General features: G+C 39.7%; 1 protein-coding gene across 1 annotated transcript in view; it reads right to left on the reverse strand.

Annotated features, from left to right (window-relative positions):
* The window catches only part of kcnj6 (potassium inwardly rectifying channel subfamily J member 6), a 31,936-nt gene extending 26,935 nt beyond the window's left edge, over positions 1-5,001 (reverse strand). The window contains exon 1 of the mRNA XM_051684756.1: positions 4,851-5,001. The gene's annotated coding sequence lies outside the window, so the exon portion shown is untranslated. The remainder of the gene's footprint in view (positions 1-4,850) is intronic.
* Between the last annotated feature and the right edge of the window lie 11,985 nt (positions 5,002-16,986).

The following is a 16,986-nucleotide window of genomic DNA, read 5'->3' on the forward strand; positions in this document are numbered from 1 at the left end:
TATCCGGTGTCCACGCTGCGTTCATTAATGAGAACACGCGCCACAGATGCAGATGTCCCAGGCAGGCATAAAACAAACTCCACGACCTTGGCTAAGACTCTGAAGGTGATGGTCTTGCACTTGTCCAAATCTCTCTGAACTTCTTCCTCTGACAAAGGAGCGAGTATGTTGCATATGACAGCTTCAGATTTGGTGCGGTCAGAAGAAAATTTCAGATCATAAAATTGCTTGATCAATTTCACTTGCGTGCGCCTTGTCAGATTCGGAACTTTGCTTCACAAAAAAATTGGTAACACTTGGAGTGGCAACCTCCTTTGTGTGGCAGCCCCACATGCTTTTTTGTATGAACATGCTGCATGATGTCGGTGCGGCCTCCATGGGCGATGGAAAAGCAAGCTCCACTAATCTCACCCCTCACTTTACTCGGCTCTGTCTGTGACTTCTTTTTTTTTTAGAAATGTAAACTCTTTTTGAGGATCCACATTAAATGTACATGCACACTTCCTGACATTTTTGCAATCTGTGTGCTCTTTCAAATGTACTCTTCAATCAGATCACTAACTGGACGTCTATTGATAGGGGATTGTGATTGGATAGTTTAATCCAGTTATTTACTTCAAATAACACGGTGTGATTTTATTGGTACAAGCCGTATCCATGGCTACCTTTGATTAGAATACTCACATGACTAAGAAAGTCGCATAGGCGATAGATACATTTTAGGAGAGGGGATATACGGGACAAAACATGATTTTTTCAGAATAAGTCGGGACACTAGAAAAAGTGCTTGAATATGGGACTGTCCCGGGAAAAATGGGACATCTGGCCACCCTACCCATCAGCAACTCATTTTATATAATTTCACATTTTATTATTATATTAAATTAAATGAACTTCCAATGTTAAAGGAATATTCCGGTTAAGTTCAATCGACAGCATTTGTGTCATAATGTTGATTACCACAAAAATGAATTTCGACTCGTCCCTCCTTTTCCTTAAATCTGTGTTCCAGTGAGACACTTACAATGGAAGTCAATGGGGCCAATTTTCGGAGGGTTTAAAGTCAGAAATGTGAAGCTTATAATTTTATAAAAGCACTTACATTAATTCTTCTATTAAAACTCATGTATTATTTCAGCTGTAAAGTTGATTAAATCGTTGTTTTGGGGTTTACAGTGTTACATCGTCATGGCAACGAAGTTGTAAAATTGTCTCTAACTTTCCACAGATGCGGTTTGTAAGTGATTTTATCACAGTAAAATCATGTTAACACACATATTGTTTACACACAGAAAAATGTAATGAATTTCAACCTGACATTTCACACAGGTCACACTGCAGAAAATCTGATCCACTTTAGATAACTTCACATTTGAAAGTGGCTCAGATCTGAATTAAAAATGTCCAATTCAATGTGATTTTTGCTGTTCACACTGTCATACAAAAACAGATCTGTGTCACGTGTGAGGGGGGTAAAAAAACAGATTTGGGGCAAAACTTCAGTGAATAACGTGTAAAACAGCTGTAGACAAGATTCCTGAAACATCAACAGCTGCATCCACACTAACCTGTTTTCCTTTGAAAACTCAATTTTTTGTTTCCTAATGCCATCGTTTTCCAAAGCATGTGGTAAAGTGTTTTCAAAACACTGTTCTAGTGTGGAATGTGCTTTCAAACAAAAACAAATGAGTGCGAACTTGGCCTACACCTCACCAAAGTCTTTCTAGCGAGTCAGCCCACTGTCAGTCATCTTTGGGACGCTCTCAGGAGGTTATTTCCAGTCATGACAGTGCAGCTCATATCTACTTGAACTGAGCAAGATCAAAATCTCCAAACTGGTTGGTCAAGATTACGATCAAATAACATATTTAGAATCAGCAATAAAATCTGACAATACTGGAATCATAAATTGTGCTTCTTTATCTCAGATTACACTAAAAAACACAATTTTCCCAGCTTGAATAGCTAATGCGCATGCACGTTCTAGAGTTGATTGACAGGTGATGTCTGTATCTTAAAGGTGATTGGCTCATTTAACTGTAAGGCGGGACTTCCTTTCTACATCCGTTGACTGTTGGGCGCTCAGAGCTTCTTGGGTGGGCGTTCCAATTTCTCCCATTACTTTTAATAGAAGTGGCCCGTCTCTGCTAAATAATCTCTGACCTCATTACCCTGCAGTTGATTTTCTGGAATTCTCCAGTAACATCCACCAGAATACAACTCATTCTAGATCTGCGATTGATGTCGCAGCAGCGCGCCTTACACGGACATCGGATATTACAAACATGAATGCAGTTGCATCACAATTCTGCTCATGCGCCTCCATTTGAAATAGAGTTCAACAAGCTTGTCTCATGCAATGGCCAGAAATAATGTTTTTACAGAAAGCTGAAGCCACTGATGAGTCACTGGTTACCAGTGCTTTCTACAGCACAAAAACTGGTGACCTGAACAGTTTGACCATGTTTCCTGTGTTTGGTGGAGGGGAAATGTTTCTCTTTCAGTGGGAAACATGATCCAGGCAGCCATCATCTCCATGGCAACACACGGCTCAATCCGTCAAGCGCTCACAATAGCAGATGCACAATGTGCCAGTAGTGAAGTGGCAGCGTACTACATCACTTTAAAACATTCGAGAATGATCAGACCCCTCTGGAATTCTTTCACACTCTTTAAACCTGCCAAATGAAAACCAGAAAGACTCAAACTGTGTATTTAAATGAGAGAAACGAGCTGTTTGAAAACCTGAAGGCACACTGCAGGTCAAGAGACACTCGGACACTCGGCATGCAACAATTCTACCAACGCTTATGTGGGCGTCACAATCAAATCCCATGGCATGTTTATAGACTGTCAAGAATAATTTGATTTGTGAGAATAACATGTAGTCCATGATCATAACAAGGAGGAGAAATTTAAGAAGTGCGTCTCAAATAGACATTCATTTAATTAGGAGCTTATGCATGTAATTAAATGAACTGGGGACCTTTGAGTCTATTACCAACTGAATGCTGCTAGCAGCCAATTTAAAATGAAACATGAGAATGTAGGCCAGCCTATATAAACATCACTGATGGCACAGTATTAAAGATCTTTACTACGTATAATTATCAGGGCTGGGCAATACTTGAATATTTAAGATATAAACGCAATGATTTTGCTTGCGATATCGTAATGATTAGTGTGCTTTTTATTTGGCCACTCAGTCATATGTGTCATATATTGTTGTCATAAGTTATTATTAAATCACAAAAGGCTGCAATTTAATTCAATGGTCTGTGTGAACAGGTGACATGTGCGGGATCATGATACACTCTTTTAAGTGCTCGCATTGTGAAAGCAAAGTGCTGCAGGTTCATACATTCACACAATCCCAAACATTTGTATCCGCTACAAGTTATTAAACAAAAAAAACAAAACGGGACATGGTATCACAGAAAAGCCTTCTGACAGCGTCAGACAGTGTTACGCCAAAATAAAAGCTCTAGGTGAAGGTGAATTCAACAAAAATGTAATACTATTGTAGAAAAAAAAAAAAAACATAATCCTCATAATAATAATAATAATAATAATAATAACAATTCAGTATATAATTCACTATACATTTTTCTTTATTCAAAATTATTTTTTAACTTTAATAAGTAAAATTACTTATTGCTAAGTATTTTAATTCTTTTTAGTAAAACATTATGCAAAATATATGTAATTAATATTGCTTTTTATTACTGTATTGTTGTATTGCTGTATCTGCATGAAAATGATTAAATATCATTCTTGCTTGTGGTAATTTAGTAAACAATTTTGGAAAACACGCCTTCATTATTTTGAGATTTTTATTTCATGCAATAAACATTTTGAATATATTTGGTTGCAATGGATGTTTGATTGAAATGATGGTTCCTCTCACTTCAGAACAAATACAGAATTATTGTGATATACAGTATATTGAATATATTGAACTCAACATGAATGTGGCAGTGGACGGTCAATATGTGTTCAGATACACTCAATATCACAGCTGCTCTCCATGGTGCTGAAATCATTCACAATACAAGAAGCCTCAATGTTGCATTTGATATTTCCTGCAGAAACAATCATCGTGATGAGCAGAATAATCTCTGCAGACAACAAAAGAGGAGGAACAATAATGTTCATCTCCTGTTTAAAGTTTCATGGAGAATGGAAAGTTAGATGAGTGTTCTGTAACACCGGTCTGCCCACAATCATCAACAGACGGATATCAGCGATGAGTGAGATTAACCATTCGGAAAATTAATATCTAATTCTGATAAACAATGTTGAACAAACACTAACCCAAAATGTTCATAAAACTGCAACAACACGAGAGAGAGAGAGACAGAAAGAGAGCGCGAGACAGATCGCACCTCTACTCGCGTGCGTCTGAACGAGCGATCGGCGGGTATCCATGGAGACGGCGGTAGAACAGGCGCAGAGCCCACTCAAACCGAACCGATGATGAACATTAAAGATGATCAGAAACCGATGTGTAACGGACTCACCAGAACATTCTTCACTGAAATATTACGACATATTCCTCTCAGCTGAAACTGTCTAACACCTCAGATATGTGGGCTGTGTGTCGTGCAATAAAAACAGTTAAGAAATAAACGAATATAAATGTTTTCGTGCAACTCCACGATCTTCATTGTTGCTCCTCCGTGAGGAAGATGAAGATGATAGTTCTTAGATTACCAAACGCCCCGACACGTTTCACACGCTCATTTGAGTCGGAATGTGGCATTTAGTTCTTATGTAAGATATCATTCATTTACAATCCTCCTCAGAAACTAACATTACAGCGATGAAGGAGTGAAATCAGTGTGACATACCAGACAGCGCGCTCATTCAGTCATTCTTCATCATCTCGAGCTCTTCTTCAGTCATTAAAGCGGCGATCATCATTTCACCTTTCGGCCCGAAGCTCACAGAGAAACCCAGAAAGCCATCATCATCATCATCATCATCAGCCTCCCATCCTGACATGATGTCTGAAGAACCACAGACTGAAAGAGAGAGAGAGAGAGAAGAGAGAGAGAGAGAGAGAGAGAGAGAGAGAGAGAGAGAGATAGAGAGAGAGAGAGAGAGAGAGAGAGAGAGAGAGAGAGAGAGAGAGAGAGAGAGAGAGAGAGAGAGAGTGAGAGAAAGAGGGAGAGGGAGAGATAGAAAGAGAGAGAGAGAGAGAGAGAAAGAGTGAGTGAGAGAGAGAGAGAGAGAGAGAGAAAGAGTGAGTGAGAGAGAGAGAGAGAGAGAGAGAGAGAGAGAGAGAGAGAGAGAGAGAGGCAGTGAGACTGAACTGAGCCATCCAATGTAAAATATAGCACATTAGGAAAAAACATTCACATTTTTACCACATTTAACTAAATAATTGTTTATGTAGTGCGTTTTAAAATGTCTAGTTTTTTTCTGCAAATATATTTAAATAATTATTATAAAATAATAAAGGATGTCCTGATACCATTTTTTTTAGGGCTGTTTTTTTAAGAGTAACAATCCTTCCTTTTCTGTTCTGGCTGATAGGATAGGCTACCTGTTTTTTTTTTTCTTTTTCTCTGAATTATATCAACAGTTTATTTCAGTTCATCAAAATGGTGTCTAAATAAATTAATTCATTAAAACTTTCATCAAATGAAATAAAACAACTAATTTTCAACACACACACACATATATATATTTATATTATTTTTTTCACATTAAGTACTACATAACAGATGTGAGATATTGCTTAAATATAATACAATTGATATTGATTTATTATTAGTAGTAGTAGAGAAAGTATACTTCTGTCAAACACTGAGCAGAAATCTCATCCTCAGCAGAGTGCGTGAGCATCGATCTTTCAATATATTGTAATTTTTGAGTGAGTGAGTGAGTGAGTGAGTGTGTAAGTGAGTGAGTGTGTAAGTGAGTGAGTGAGTGGGTGTGTGAATGATTGTGTGTGTGAGTGAGTCGGTGTATGAATGTATGAGTGAGTGAGTGAGTGAGTGGGTGGGTGGGTGAGTGAGTAAGTGTGTGTGTGAGTGAGTGAGTGAGTGTATGAGTGAGTGTGACCGAGTGAGTGAGTGTATGAGTGAGTGAGTGAGTGGGTGGGTGGGTGTGTGAATGAGTGAGAGTGAGTGAGTGGGTGGGTGTGTGAATGAGTGAGTGGGTGGGTGTGTGAGTGAGTGAGTGAGTGGGTGGGTGAGTGAGTGGGTGGGTGAGTGAGTGAGTGTATGACTGAGTGAGTGTGTGAGTGAGTGGGTGGGTGGGTGTGTGAGTGAGTGAGTGAGTGGGTGGGTGGGTGAGTGAGTAAGTGTGTGTGTGAGTGAGTGAGTGTGTGTGTGAGTGAGTGAGTGTATGAGTGAGTGTGAGAGTGAGTGAGTGAGTGAGTGTGTGAGTGAGTGAGTGTATGAGTGAGTGTGAGAGTGAGTGAGTGAGTGAGTGAGTGAGTGGGTGGGTGAGTGAGTGAGTGAGTGTGTGTGTGTGTGAGTGAGTGAGTTATTTAAGATATTTTTCAATATTTACTAAACCGTAATTGTATAAAGGCACATCTGAAACCAAGAACTGGTCATTGAAAATCCCATTTTGATCAACAGCACTGCTGAATATTTGGTGTCTGAGGTGTTCTGAGTGAGTGTATGAGTGAGTTTGTGTGTGTGTGTGAGTGAGTGAGTGTGTAAGTGAGTAAGTGAGTGAGTGAGTGTGTATGAGTGAGTGAGTGTGTGTGTGAGTGAATGAGTGTATGAGTGAGTATATGAGTGAGTGTATGAGTGAGTGAGTGAGTATGTGAGTGTGTGTGAGTGTGAGTGAGTGAGAGTATGAGTGAGTGAAAGTATGACTGAGTGAGTGAGAGAGTTTAAGATATTTTTCAATATTTACTAAACTGTAATTGTATAAAGGCACATCTGAAACCAAGAAATGGTCATTGAAAAACCCATTTTGATCAACAGCACTGCTGAATATTTGGTGTCTAATGTCTTCTGACTGAGTGTGTGTGTGTGTGTGTGTGAGTGAGTGTGTGAGTGAGTGAGTATGTGAGTAAGTGTGCGAGTGAGTAAGTGTGTGTGTGTGAGTGAGTGGGTGAGTCTGTGAGTGAGTGAGTGTGTGAGTTAGTATGTGAGTGAGTGAGTGAGTGAGTGAGTGAATGGGTGAGTGTATGAGTAAGTTTATGAGTAAGTGTGTGAGTGTGTGTGTGTGTGAGTGAGTGTGTGAGTTAGTATGTGAGTGAGTGAGTGAGTGAGTGTGTGAGTGAGTGAGTGAGTGAGTGAGTGTGTGAGTGAGTGTGTGAGTGAATGTATGAGTGAGTGAGTGTGTGAGTGAGTGAGTGTGTGAGTGAGTGAGTGTGTGAGTGAATGTATGAGTGTGTGAGTGTGTGAGTGAATGTATGAGTGTGTGAGTGTTTGAGTGAGTGAGTGTGTGAGTGAATGTATGAGTGTGTGAGTGTGTGAGTGAGTGAATGTATAAGTGAGTGTGTGAGTGAGTGAGTGAGTGTGTGTGTGAGTGAATGAATGTATAAGTGAGTATGTGTGTGAGTGGGTGGGTGTGTAAGTGTGTGAGTGAGTGAGTGAGTGAGTGAGTGTGTGAGTGAGTGTGTGAGTGAATGTATGAGTGAGTGAGTGAGTGAGTGTGTGAGTGAATGTGTGAGTGTGTGAGTGAGTGAGTGAGTGTGTGAGTGAATGAATGTATAAGTGAGTGTGTGAGTGAGTGAGTGAGTGTGTGTGTGAGTGAATGAATGTATAAGTGAGTATGTGTGTGAGTGGGTGGGTGTGTAAGTGTGTGAGTGAGTGAGTGAGTGTGTGAGTGAGTGTGTGAGTGAGTGTGTGAGTGAATGTATGAGTGAGTGAGTGTGTGAGTGAGTGAGTGAGTGAGTGTGTGAGTGAATGTATGAGTGTGTGAGTGTTTGAGTGAGTGAGTGTGTGAGTGAATGTATGAGTGTGTGAGTGTGTGAGTGAGTGAGTGAGTGTGTGAGTGAATGAATGTATAAGTGAGTGTGTGAGTGAGTGAGTGAGTGTGTGTGTGAGTGAATGAATGTATAAGTGAGTATGTGTGTGAGTGGGTGGGTGTGTAAGTGTATGTGTCTGACACACAGAGAGAGAGACAAACAAAGAGTGAGAGAGACAGGTTCACCTTTGGGTCTCTGTCTCCTCACACAGATGAACATCTGTCAATAAATAATGAAATAATAAAAACACAGATGATGCGTGTGAATGCTGTCCACACACAACAGCATGTGACCTCTGCTGTGACACGTTGTGGGAGGTGTGTTTGAGTGTGTGAGTGTATCAGAGCAGATCAAAGGCCACACACACACACACACACACACACACACACACACACACACACACACACACACACACACACACACAGGCGTGTTAAAGCAGTGGTACCTCACAACACTCACTGCTGTCTGTCAAAATCACTTCAGTTCAAACAAATCATAACATAATAATTTCAAACGTTTTTCAAATGATTTTTGTTCAAAGGGTTTAAATTCAGATTTACAAACATTATCAAAGCAGCATCAGACTTCTTCAAGTGAATACATAACACCTTGTATTACCCTGAACATTTAGAAACAAATTAAAGCATCTCTTCCAAATCAAAACACTTCCTGTAACACAGGAAACTGAAGAATATCTAACCAATGATCTATATCCCAATAACCCGAGACCCTCTAACCAGCGATTTACCGTATGTAAACACACCGGACAACAAAAAATACCAAAACTAGTGGCTGACATTTGTAATCAAGCTGATGAACAGCTAAAGAAGAGCCAAATGTACATCCTCCTCCTCACAATCATACACAATCTGTATTTATCTGTTTATAACATCATCATTTCAAACTTCTTCATGGATGCATCAGTGAGTATTTAGAACTGATTTAAGGAGGTTCATTTCTTCTGTATGGACTTCTGTGTGGAAATATAAGGAATATTTCACAAACTTCCACACTTTCATTGTTAAAGACCATCATAAAGACTAAAAAGATTTAGTTGTCATGAAGAAGATCCTTATTTCTGGAAGTTCTAAAATGTACTAAACCAAAGGGAAGCTGCAAAATTTTAGTTTTGAGTTTAAATTTTCTGAAGCAGGATAAATGACGTTAATGGATTTTGATGTGTCTTTGATGCATCTGCTGCTCTAAAAACACCAGTTAACAAGATGCCTGGATAACCAATTCCCATTTTTCACACATTCACAAGAAAAGATCCTGCTGCCCCCTGACACACACACACAACACAGGCAAGAACAGACCTGATCAAACACACACAAACACACACAGTCTCATCTGTCACACTGCTACTTTCACACATCATGACCTGATAGATTTCCACTGACCTTTTTCCATCACATACACACACACATGCACGCACACACACACACACACACACACACACACACACACAGTGCACTAAGAATCACCTTAGCACCAACTGCTTAAAAAAATAAAAAAATAAAATGGCTCAGAAAAGCGTGTGTGCATGTGTGTGTTGTTTCCTGAGCTCTGGCTGTGAGAGCAGCTGCTATCTTACATGAACTGTGTGTTGGCACTGTGTGTTTCCTGTCCAGTACCAAGCACCAGTCAAACCCGTGTTCAGGCCTGTAGATCAGCATAAAGATAGAGGGACGAGTGTGTGTGTGTGTGTGTGTTGAATCATGTACTGTACTGTTAAGAGTACAATGTGTGTGTCAGAGTAACGCTGGTTTATGGATGTCACAAACATTCACAACAATCTCAAAATACATCCAACACATCAACAGTACAACACACTGTCGTGATCAGATACATTTAAAAAGACAAAAGAGATGATGAGATTGAATCACTCTGCTGATTTAGATTCATTAAAGTTTCACTGTCTCAGTAAACAAGAGATAGAGACAGTTAGAGCGACTTCAGTGTGTGTGAACATTAAACTCTCTGAGAATAAACACACATCCTCACTCAGACAGACAGACAGACAGACAGACAGACCATGTCTAGTGTAACTGATTGCAGAAAATGGTGAACTTAATTTATCTAAAAAGCAGTCCAACACATACACACACACACACACACACACACACAGGCGATCTCCCTTGTTTTACACATAATTCTCTCTCAGTCACACAATCTTTTGCCAGTAAAGGTGTTAAACGCTCCTGCTTCATTCCTGTTAAACACCACCGACTCATTTACACAAGACATTCCATAAAATCTGTCTGACTGTGTCTTTCTGTCTGTCCAACTGTGTGTCTGATCAACTGTCTGTCCATCTGTCTGACTGTCCATTTGTCTGTCTGTCTGACTGTCTGTCCAATTGCCTGTCTGTCTGTCTTTCTGTCTGTATGACCATCCATTTGTCTGACTGTCCATCTGTCTATCTTTCTGTCTGAATGTCTGCCTGACTGTCCGTCCGTCTGCCTGTCTGACTGTCCATCTGTCCATCTGTCTGTCTGACTGTCAGTCTGTCTGACTGTCCATCTCTCTGTCTGATTGTCTGACTCTCCGTCCGTCTGTCTGATTGTGACTGACTATCCGACTGTCTGTCCGTCTGTCCATCTGACTGTCCATCTGTCTTTCTGTCTGTCTGACTGTCTATTTGTCTGTCTGTCTGACTTTCCGTGCTTTTGTCTTACTGTCCATCTGTTTGTCTGTCTGACCATCTGTCTGTCCATCTGTTTTTCTGACTGTCTGTGTCTTTCTGTCTGTGTGACTGACTGTCTGTCTGACTTTCCATCTGTCTGATTGTATCTGTCTGTCTGTCTGTCTGACTCTATGTCCGTCTGTCTCTCTTTCTCTCTGTCCGACTGTCTGTTTGTCTAACTGTCTGACTGTCTGTCTTACTGTCTGTCTGTATTTCTGACTGTCCGTCTGTCAGTCTGTCCGACTGTCTGTCTGTCTGATAGTCCTTCTGTCTGTCTGTCGTGTTTATAAATGAGACAAATTAATAAACAGTATCAGAACTTGATGTTGTTGTTCTATTTCTTCAGTTATTTTGAGTCTGTTTAAAAGAGGCCAGAGACACCCTCCATATCTCTCGCAGTCCTCTTTCACGCTCCATCTCTCATCATCCAGCGGGACTGAACATGTGACACCGCAGTGCTCTGAGACAAAACGAGACACTGTGAGAACACCTATTGTCTGAGGAGCAAAAACAACCCCCGCTGCGGCCACATTATTCAGTGACCCATGACCCCGTGCAGCGGCCGCCACACAAAACACGCTCAGATGAATTATGAACACATGATGTCTTACACTCGCACCTTTGAAACAAACATCTGCTGCTGTGAGTGTGAACTTTTCAGTTTTCAAGCAACCATTTTCAGATTACTGTAATAAAATGTTTGTATGAATACTTTTTGAATACTTCTCTCATAATGGCCACAAAATATGTGAAAATATATCTTTTGTAAACACAGAGAGCTGGCCTTGTTTATCACAACACTATTATATGCTTTGAATGAATAGAAATGAATATGGCATATGTAAAGTGCAAGCAAAGCTTCACCCACCTAGTCCAATATAATCCTTATTTTCAAGAGCAATCCAATGGGATTTATTTTGTAAAAACAGCACCAAAGCATTAAATTGTGGTGACTTTGGGAGCTGCTCTATTGCTATGAACGGGCAACAAAACATCTCCAGACTTATTAACAGTATTCATGATACAGTTAAAGTATCTTAGATACTTTTTCCCTCCCTCCAGTTTATTCATATCTTTTTAACGCAGGCATCTTTTGGAGGCTTTCTGGGGTGTGTAGCACTAGTAATACCCAGTATACACCGGACACAAGCGGTGTGTTGTGTCGCCTCAACTGCAAATAGAACACATTATAATCAATGAAGCACTGAAAACTTTCAAAAAATGACATTGAAAGCAGCCATGAGACGTGCCAGGGGTACACAGGGTGTCAGTGTTCTTTTCCCCTTAATATTTAATGTAATTGTGATTCAAAGCGCTTTGACTCGCTTGTTTTTATGAATCAGAGATCGCTGCTCAGTTTCTCCGGTGCTAACACGACCAGCACAGTAGTAAATGGGTGTGTGTGTGTGTGTGTGTCTCAACTGCAAGCTCACATTCAGATCTGCCTCCATTCCGGCCCACTTTTTACAATCCAATCAACAACATTTTTTTCTTCTTCGATAAGCCGTTTCACTCGGATGTGCATCACAATACAGAAGAAAAGATCAGCCGCAACTTCTGTTTCATCGTGACTTTAAGAAATATGTCAATTTGACAATTAATCGTAATAATCGGGACAAGCCCCAATAAGACAATTAAATCATTAATCTCAATAATTCGTATGAAAATTTAGAAATCATCATCCAAATTTCACAATCGTGACAGCCCTACAGGACAACTCAGAAAGCAGATACTTCTTGTTTCTGTCAACTGCCTCTTCATACAAAAATCTACATTTCCAGACTGTTTTGTGAAATAAGGGCCCCTTTTTTTTCTCCTCTTTTCTCCCCAATTTGGAATGTCCAATTCTCAATGCGCTTTAAGTCCTCGTGGTGGCGTAGTGACTCGCCTCAATCTGGGTGGTGGAGGACGAATCTCAGTTGCCTCCGCGTCTGAGACCGTCTATTTGCGCATCTTATCACGTGGCTTGTTGAGCGCGTTACCGTGGAGACGTAGCGCGTGTGGAGGCTTCACACTATTCTCCACGGCATCCACGCACAACTCACCACACGCCCCACCGAGAGCGAGAACCACATTATAGTGACCACGAGGAGGTTACCCCATGTGACTCTACCCTCCCTAGCAACCGGGCCAATTTGGTTGCTTAGGAGACCTGGCTGGAGTCACTCAGCACACCCTGGATTCAAACTCGCGACTCCAGGGGTGATAGTCAGCGTCAATACTCACTGAGATACCCAGGCCCCCCATAAGTCCCCTTTTTTGACTGCTTTTCTTTCCTTTCCTTTTGGATGCAGCAATTCTCCAGTGTTAATGATTCATTAACTATATTTTCACTCTGTGAAACAGAGATGATCATTAACAAATGGCCACTACTCATCTTTTCATGCAGAACATTGCAGGGCTTTTCACAACATTGGCCTTTTAATTTAAATAATTGTATAATCACACAGCAGGGTCATCATACATGACCAAAACGCATACAGACACACATGCATATACTCATGCATGCTAGGAGAGATATGCTAAAATACATAATTGTTTGTTATTTATGGTAGTTTTATATAAGGGGCTCTGGGAGAGATCACGTGACTGGCACACATTCATGCACTGTTTGTCTATCTATATCAATTTTAGCATTTGTTCTGAGTGTCAGCTTGAGATAGTCAGAGGCCCCATTAGACCAGTTCATAATCCATGATGGAGACCTGCATGTACATTACAGTTCCTGGTGAAGCCCAATACACATGAAGTGTACTGGTGTAAAATCACTCCAGTAATGATCTACTGCCATCTGCCGGTGGTTCAAGTTCACACACAAACTGTGTTTGACTACAAGTGAGATCTGTTGTTGCCTCCAGCAGTTTGTGTGTTTGTGCAGACCATAAAAATACCTGTAATGTTATTCATTAACTAGTCACAAACCAGTAACTTTCATTACTTCATCAGTCATTACTGTGACCAGTGTTAGTTCTCAGATCCATGTTAAATCTGCAAGTATCACAAACACTTTACAAACTTTTGCAGACTCGCCTGATGATGCAATCACATGATTCTTAATGAGCAGCATTAAACCGATCACGTAAACCAATAGGAAATACAGACTCCACTTCCTGTTTGGCTGCTACTGTTTGGTGAATGACAAACTCAGTCATGTGACCTGCTCATGTGAGCCAATAGAACAGCTGCAGGTCAAAACTACATCAGAACTCAATCAGTGTGCCAGTTCAGAATGGCATACTACTCATATACAGGTGCATCTCAATAAATTAGAATGTCGTGGAAAAGTTCATTTATTTCAGTAATTCAACTCAAATTGTGAAACTCGTGTATTCAATAAATTCAATGCACACAGACTGAAGTAGTTTAAGTCTTTGGTTCTTTTAATTGTGATGATTTTGGCTCACATTTTACAAAAACCCACCAATTCACTATCTCAAAAAATTAGAATACATCATAAGACCAATAAAAAAACATTTTTAGTGAATTGTTGGCCTTCTGGAAAGTATGTTCATTTACTGTATATGTACTCAATACTTGGTAGGGGCTCCTTTTGCTTTAATTACTGCCTCAATTCGGCGTGGCATGGAGGTGATCAGTTTGTGGCACTGCTGAGGTGGTGTGGAAGCCCAGGTTTCTTTGACAGTGGCCTTCAGCTCATCTGCATTTTTTGGTCTCTTGTTTCTCATTTTCCTCTTGACAATACCCCATAGATTCTCTATGGGGTTCAGGTCTGGTGAGTTTGCTGGCCAGTCAAGCACACCAACACCATGGTCATTTAACCAACTTTTGGTGCTTTTGGCAGTGTGGGCAGGTGCCAAATCCTGCTGGAAAATGAAATCAGCATCTTTAAAAAGCTGGTCAGCAGAAGGAAGCCTGAAGTGCTCCAAAATTTCTTGGTAAACGGGTGCAGTGACTTTGGTTTTCAAAAAACACAATGGACCAATACCAGCAGATGACATTGCACCCCAAATCATCACAGACTGTGGAAACTTAACACTGGACTTCAAGCAACTTGGGCTATGAGCTTCTCCACCCTTCCTCCAGACTCTAGGACCTTGGTTTCCAAATGAAATACAAAACTTGCTCTCATCTGAAAAGAGGACTTTGGACCACTGGGCAACAGTCCAGTTCTTCTTCTCCTTAGCCCAGGTAAGACGCCTCTGACGTTGTCTGTTGTTCAGGAGTGGCTTAACAAGAGGAATACGACAACTGTAGCCAAATTCCTTGACACGTCTGTGTGTGGTGGCTCTTGATGCCTTGACCCCAGCCTCAGTCCATTCCTTGTGAAGTTCACCCAAATTCTTGAATCGATTTTGCTTGACAATCATAAGGCTGCGGTTCTCTCGGTTGGTTGTGCATCTTTTTCTTCCACACTTTTTCCTTCCACTCAACTTTCTGTTAACATGCTTGGATACAGCACTCTGTGAACAGCCAGCTTCTTTGGCAATGAATGTTTGTGGCTTACCCTCCTTGTGAAGGGTGTCAATGATTGTCTTCTGGACAACTGTCAGATCAGCAGTCTTCCCCATGATTGTGTAGCCTAGTGAACCAAACTGAGAGACCATTTTGAAGGCTCAGGAAACCTTTGCAGGTGTTTTGAGTTGATTAGCTGATTGGCATGTCACCATATTCTAATTTTTTGAGATAGTGAATTGGTGGGTTTTTGTTAAATGTGAGCCAAAATCATCACAATTAAAAGAACCAAAGACTTAAACTACTTCAGTCTGTGTGCATTTAATTTATTTAATACACGAGTTTCACAATTTGAGTTGAATTACTGAAATAAATGAACTTTTCCACGACATTCTAATTTATTGAGATGCACCTGTATGTGACAGAAAGAGGAAGAGTAGCATCCCGTCAAATAATGCCAGTGTTTGTGTCTTGTTTACTGATAAAAATATCTAAACATCCTAAAAACAACTTGAGAAGCAAAATGACGGAAGATATAATCATTTGTTTTCAGATCAAAAAATAAAATAAAGGGTTTGTTTTCCCTTTGAATCAAGTTCCTCTTTCTCACCCCATTGGCAAATAGATTTGTCTTGTTTTGAGCATGAACCACACAACAGCTTGTTAGATTTAGAAAACAAGACTTAATAGACCTTATTCACACTAGCACCTTATTTAATTTTTAATGGAAATGACAATGAGGCTGTGTGGGACTTACAGTCTCTTTAATGGGCTATACTGCAGTTTAAAGTGTTTTTGGATCAGACAAAACATTGATAAAATATCTGTCCAAAAACATTCAGTAAACAAAGAACTCCATACAACACGAGTTGTGGAAAATCAGATGTGATGTAAATGATGTAGGAGCTTTATACTATTCGTGCCATTGAAGAAACTGTAAGTCTATTCCTCACAACCTCATTTCATTAAAAATCAAAGATGGCGCTAGCGTGAATAAGGTCTATATCTTCTGTCATTTTGCTTCTCGAGTAATTTTATTTAGTTTTAAGAATGTTGAAATAGTTTTACTGGAATACAAAACAGAAATACTGATTAAGACAATGATGTTTTTGCAGTGCTGACCAGAACCAGACCGACATTAATTAATACAAAATATTCATTTTCATCATTATTCATGACTCATTACAATAATAATGAAATGAATATTCTGGTTCAATAGAAGTTCAGATTAATCGACAGCATTTGTGTCATTATGTTGATTACCACAAAAATATAATTTCGACTCGTTCCTCCTTTTCTTTAATAAAAGCACAAATGTGTGTTCCAGTGAGACACTTACAATGGAAGTCAATGGGATCAATCTGTAAACATTAAAATACTCACTGTTTCAAAAGTATAGACACAAGGCATAAACAATATGTGTGTTAACATGATTTTACTGTGATTAAATCACTTACTAACCACATCTGTGGAAAGATATAGACAATTTTACAACTTCGTTGCCATGATGATGTAACAATGTAAACCATAAATCCATGATTTAATCAACTTTACAGCTGAAATAATACATGAGTTTTAACAGCAGAATTAATGTAAGTGCATTTATAAAATTATAAGCTTCACATTTCTGTCTTTAAACCCTCCGAAAATTGGCCCCATTGACTTCCATTGCAAGTGTCTCACTGGAACACACATTTATGCTTTTTTAAAGAAAAGGAGGGACAAATCGAAATTAATTTTTGTGGTAATCAACATTATGACACAAATGCTGTCGATTGAGTTTAACTTGCATTGAACCCCGAATATTCCTTTAATATAATTTTTTTTAATGTTTTTTTAAAGCAGTGAAAATGTACACATATATACAGTACATATGGTATGTAGAATATATTAAGTATTTGCATGCAGTGCAGAATCGGTTGATGATTTCTGATCATTGTCTGCAATC

The sequence above is a fragment of the Myxocyprinus asiaticus genome, chromosome 42 (genome assembly GCF_019703515.2).
Source record: "Myxocyprinus asiaticus isolate MX2 ecotype Aquarium Trade chromosome 42, UBuf_Myxa_2, whole genome shotgun sequence".
In the NCBI taxonomy this organism is placed as follows: Eukaryota; Metazoa; Chordata; class Actinopteri; order Cypriniformes; family Catostomidae; genus Myxocyprinus; species Myxocyprinus asiaticus.